Here is a 5,769-nt window from a genome sequence, read left to right on the forward strand (position 1 = left end):
TATATATACATATATATATATATACATATATATATATAGACATACATATAGATAAATATCTACATGTATATATATATATGTGTATGTATGTATATATATGTCTGTGTGTGTATGTATATATGTGTGTATATGTGTGTAAGTATGTATATGAGATAAGAGAATTGTGTACTGTGTCTGTGAAACTGAGAAGCAATCCAGGAAGAAAAAAAAACTTTGTGAATGATGCTTTGTCAATTACTACTGCGAAGATGTGACATTTTCTTGTGGACATCTTTACTGTATAAAGCTACTGATGTACATACATGCATACATACATATATTTATATATATTTTCACACACTGACACACACATAGATGCATGTTGGTGTATTACCGTCCCTGTAACTTAGCGGTTCGATAGAAACGACTTTTGAAATAGTACTAAGCTTAAGAAATAAGTCCTGGGGTTGATTTGTTCGACTGAAAACACTTCAAAAGAATAAAAGAATATGTTCTTGAATGCTAAACGCAAAGGCAGATGAATACAACTGTCGCACGATTTGACTAAAGATCTCTGAATTTCAAATGAAATACTGTATAACTTTCCAACTGACCCGACAGCCATTAGGCTAGTGTTTAACAGAATGGATTAAGCAAGGGATAAAATATCTGGCACTAAGGGTTATGTATAACTTTATGTCGTAAGTCCGAATTCTGCCGATGTCAACCTCGTATTTGAGCTTTGGTTAAATATTTTGTCGAGAAGTAAGGATCCTAATATAACTGTTTACCTCTTCCTCCAAGAAGTGAGATTTGTATTTATATTAGGGGTTGTGTTGGTGGTGGTAACAACTGACACTAACTGTTGTTTTGCAACACCCTCAATAAGTGTCAACGTTCAATTTTTTTTTAGTATAATGGAGCAGTATTTGAAAGTAAAATGCGCAAAGCTATATAGTTTCCGCGATGCATCTCACTGGATGCCCTTACAATTACGCCAGTCGAACCGTTTACAATTTGTATTTTATTTATCGACCTTGAAATGACGAAAGGCAAATTCAAACTTAGTGGAATCCGAACAAAGAGTGGAAATATTCTGAACTAATACATAAAACGGTCTACCTCACAATCTAATGTATCTGCCAAATCGTCGCCGGTGTCTGGCATATAAAAAATATATAAAACAGCAAAGTGTGAAGAAAATCTAGTGTTTCAGAGATATTTAGCGGATTCGTATAGAGATGAACAACGAAAGAGTTATAGCATTTTTATGAGAAATAAAAAATTTGTTGTCTCACAGTATATATGTAGTTTTTAAAAGATAATTAGATAGATAGATATAGCATAAAAGTTATAGTTTTGAGGTATCATAGCTAGGATGATGCATTGTTTAATGTTATGGTTGAGATTTGACGGCAAGTGGGGGATGAAATAACAACGCATAGAAAGTTGAAATATAAGATCTTTAATGTTTTGGCGAAATATCGTTTTCATTATCTCATTCTGTCAGTTTGTAAGAGTAAAATGATTATGTTCTGAAGAAGAAATTGTGGGAAAATATTGCAAAAAGAGGAGTTTGAACAATAGAATTCGGCGGGGGTGGGGTTGCGTATTTTTCTGTGAAGAGAAATAAGGCAATATATAGCAGATGACGAGAATCTCTAATAAAAGAGAAAGAAACGACAAAAGAGAAACGCGGTATATTCTAAAGAAATTGTGCACCGTGTTGTGCTAAAACTTAAGAAAGAACTTAACTGCCTTGATCTTTAATTATCCAGGTTCAACTGCGGGCGTGGTGACTGCAGGATATCGTTACGCTCATACATTCGCACATAAAGAATAATTGTAATTTGATCATAGACATACTCATAGCGTGGCAAACGTTGAATATATTGGAATAACTTGTGACTGCATTGGCATTCTTTGACATAAAACTAACATAACAACAACAACAACATCAACAACAACAACAACCAAGATATTTCTGTTTGTTTATCCTACCGACATGGGTTGAATGGAGGGGTTTTGAAGGATAGTTTGCAGTTACTTGCACAGAATTTGAAATAAGTATTTGATAACTGAATGTCTTTCTCTATACGAACCACTGACCCACGAAATGAGACCACCAGTTGTGTGAAGAGATAACTTTACTGAGACAACCAGAGTCTAGTTACGGAGGTCTTGAACTCTGCCAGGTAAACGGTGGTGCCTTTGGATGTTTACAGTTTTGGATTAATTACTTAAACATTTGCCACCAGTCACTTCATAATGTGTCCGACAGATTCACAGTTTCACACAACTCATGCTGGAATTATGTGTAAAGATAATAATGTTAGACTTGTCAACAAATTTCTCATCGAGGAATCGTGTATAAAGATGAAGTCAGACTTGGCAACAACACAGCTGCAGGGATTCCTGGCAGCAGAGACTGTGTATTTTGATGCGGCTGAACGATAATTCATTCCATGAATAGAACAACAGAGAAAATCCCGACAACCAGAGGAACTAAAGCGTGGCGAATTAAGTAACTATTTTATAAGATTTTCTTTTACCAATGAGGATGAAGGGCAGCGCTATAACGCACTTTCCGGGGACCTCCGTAGGAGATGATAAGAACAGAGAAAGTTATTCTGAGACAAACAGACATAGTTTAATGTTCACAATAGAATGCATATACAACCTGTTAAGTAACCCATGGACTAGAAACTGGAAATGAAAAGAAAAAAAAACGTACCAGTATATCGATAATGGCGTATAATTTGAGAAATCAATGTGTTTAAGATTACTGTTTCTTTTCTAAGTAAGTAAAAGGTAGGTGAATTAATAATGTATAATATACAATATCATAAGGAGGCGAGTTGGCAGAAACGTTAGCACGCAGGACGAAATGCTTAGCGGTGTTTCGTCTGTCTTTATGTCCTGAGTTCAAATTCCGCCGAGGTTTGTTTAAACTTTGATCTTTGGGGGCCGATGAAATAATTACTAGTTGAGCATTGGTGCCAATGTAATCATCTTACCCGCTTCTCCAAAATTGCTAGCCCTGAACCAGAATTTGAAATCAATATTACCAACGATAACATGTTAATGTCTATGTATAGTCAAACGTCTAATTGTACATAATACAACAAAATGAACTCCCTTTCTAATATATTAAAAGATTTCATAATGTTAATTCATCTGTATATATTTCGAAGATATTGTGATTATGTATGGTGGAGGCGCAATGGCCCAATACTTGGGGCAGCGGACTCGCAGTCATAGAATCGCGGTTTCGATTCCCAGATCGGATGTTGTGAGTGTTTATTGAGCGAAAATACCTAAAGCTCCATAAGGCTGTATTCTTTCACCACAACTTTCTCTCACTCTTTCTTCCTGCTTCTGTTGTACCTGTAATTCAAAGGGGACAGCCTTGTCACACTCTGTCACGCTGAATCTCCCCGAGAACTACGTTAAGGGTACACGTGTCAGTGGAGTGCTCAGCCACTTGCACGTTAATTTCACGAGCAGGCTGTTCCGTAGATCGGATCAACTGGAACACTAATCGTCGTAACTGACGGAGTACCACGATATTATGTATATATTATAAGTACTTAACTTCCGTAGTCTTTAATTTATTTCATAACAAAGTTTGTTATATCGTAGCGCTATTAGATATTTGTATGAACTCTATTTCATTGCTGATGATTGCATGTGTCACACAGGAAACTCTGAGACTGCAAAATCCACAGTTGCATAAAGATATTTATTTTAATACCTCTTCATACAAACTTGTCCGTTTTTTCTAGAATTATCAAGATGCTAGACTGCACGGATGTGGTCGTGTACACATGCAAACACACATATATGTATGAATATATGTGTATATATCATATATATATATATATATATATATATATATATATATATATTCATGCATATATATATATTTATATATATATATATAGATATTACAAATTAAAAGGGTAAAGGATTATCAATTTATTAATTAATAAATCAATTAACAATTAACAATTTTTACCAAGCCCATCGGTATGAAAGCACCATTATTGGTGGAGAACTTATTTAAAAGCTCATATATATTTATAAATATAATTAAGGGATCAGCAAGGGATCAGATAGTGATGCTATCTGTGGGATTCTCAGCTTTTTTAGCTGCTATTTCTGAACTTCGGTATATGGTGAAGCAAATATTTGCTGATCCCTTAATTATATTTATATATATATAGATAGATAGATAGGCAGGCACATAGATAGATAGATAGATAGATAGATAGATAGATAGATAGATAGATAGATAGACAGGCAGATATACATATATACCACACACTCAAACCTTTCTGTCTGTCTCTCTTTGTCACATAAATGCAAACACAGATTCTATTTATACATACGTACTTATATATACATATATACACAAACGCATATATATATATATATATATATATATATATATATATATATATATATATATATATATATATATACACACATGAAGTAATATGTAGTATAATTGTATGTATGTGTGCTCAACGTAAACCTTAGTATGCATCGCACTGTGTTTGCGTAAGTGTGAGAGAGTCTTTCATTGTACATGTGTTTCCCTCTGTGCGTGTTTGTGTGTCTATGTTAACGTATGTGTCTATGTATATGTGTGTGTTCCTCTTTCATAATTAATGCATTAGGCGATGTTTGAGAAATGGCTTGCAGCGGGCATTAAACGATAAATGGTAAGCGAACGATATAGTTTATGCTTTCATTAGACACTCGGCATTCGTCTGGTTATCAATGAGTCAGACGTGGTGTTACCAACCTGGGGCTAGATTCCATCTGGTCGTAACAATGGTATCACTGCAATGTTGGTTTGCTCTACTCAGACATAACTGTTTCGTGGTGATAACAGATTTAACGCGATGATGATGTCGACGACGATGATGATGACGATGGTGCTGGTGGTGGTGGTTGTCAATGTGGTTGTGACGATGAAGATGACGATGATGGTGATAATGAAGACGATGAGGATGATGAGGAGGACAAGGAAGACGGTGGCGATGATGTGTATGCTGATTCTGATGATAACGATGATAATGATGACGGTGATGATGACGGTGGTGGTGATAATGGTGATGTTGGTGATGATGATGATTGTGATGACGATGGTGATACTGATGACGGTGATGATGGTTGGGATGTTAGCAATGATGACAACCATGATAATGATGTTGGCGACTAGAAGGAAGACGATGGCGGAGACAAGACATTAACAAGAACTGACTTTACGAAACGTAAAACATCAGGAGTGTAATGGCGGTAAGCTAACGTGAAAGAGTAGGAGGAAGGGCAAAGATAAAGAATACGGAAGGGGAAGGGTCGGAGATGAGGAGTACAAAAGTTTATTGAGGAGATAAAGCAAATATATTAATAGTGAGAAGGTAAAGAGAGAGAGGGGGTAAAGAAAGGGGGGGGATAAAGAGGGGGAGAGAAAGAGGGGGATAAGGGAAGGCGAGGGTGAACATATGTAAAGAAAGGAAAGGCAAAGGTCAGAGGAGACATTTAAGAAAGAGATTAAACTCAGCAGATTTAACACAAGGACATTATAAAATTCCTTGTGTAATATTAAATTTGTATACCATAAGTTCTATGTACGTATATATGTATATAATATATATATGTATATATACATATATATATGTATATATATATATATATACATATATATATATGTATATATATACATATATACATATATATACTTATATACATATATATATGTATATATATATATACATATAT

The sequence above is a fragment of the Octopus bimaculoides genome, chromosome 17, assembly GCF_001194135.2.
Source record: "Octopus bimaculoides isolate UCB-OBI-ISO-001 chromosome 17, ASM119413v2, whole genome shotgun sequence".
NCBI classification, from domain to species: domain Eukaryota; kingdom Metazoa; phylum Mollusca; class Cephalopoda; order Octopoda; family Octopodidae; genus Octopus; species Octopus bimaculoides.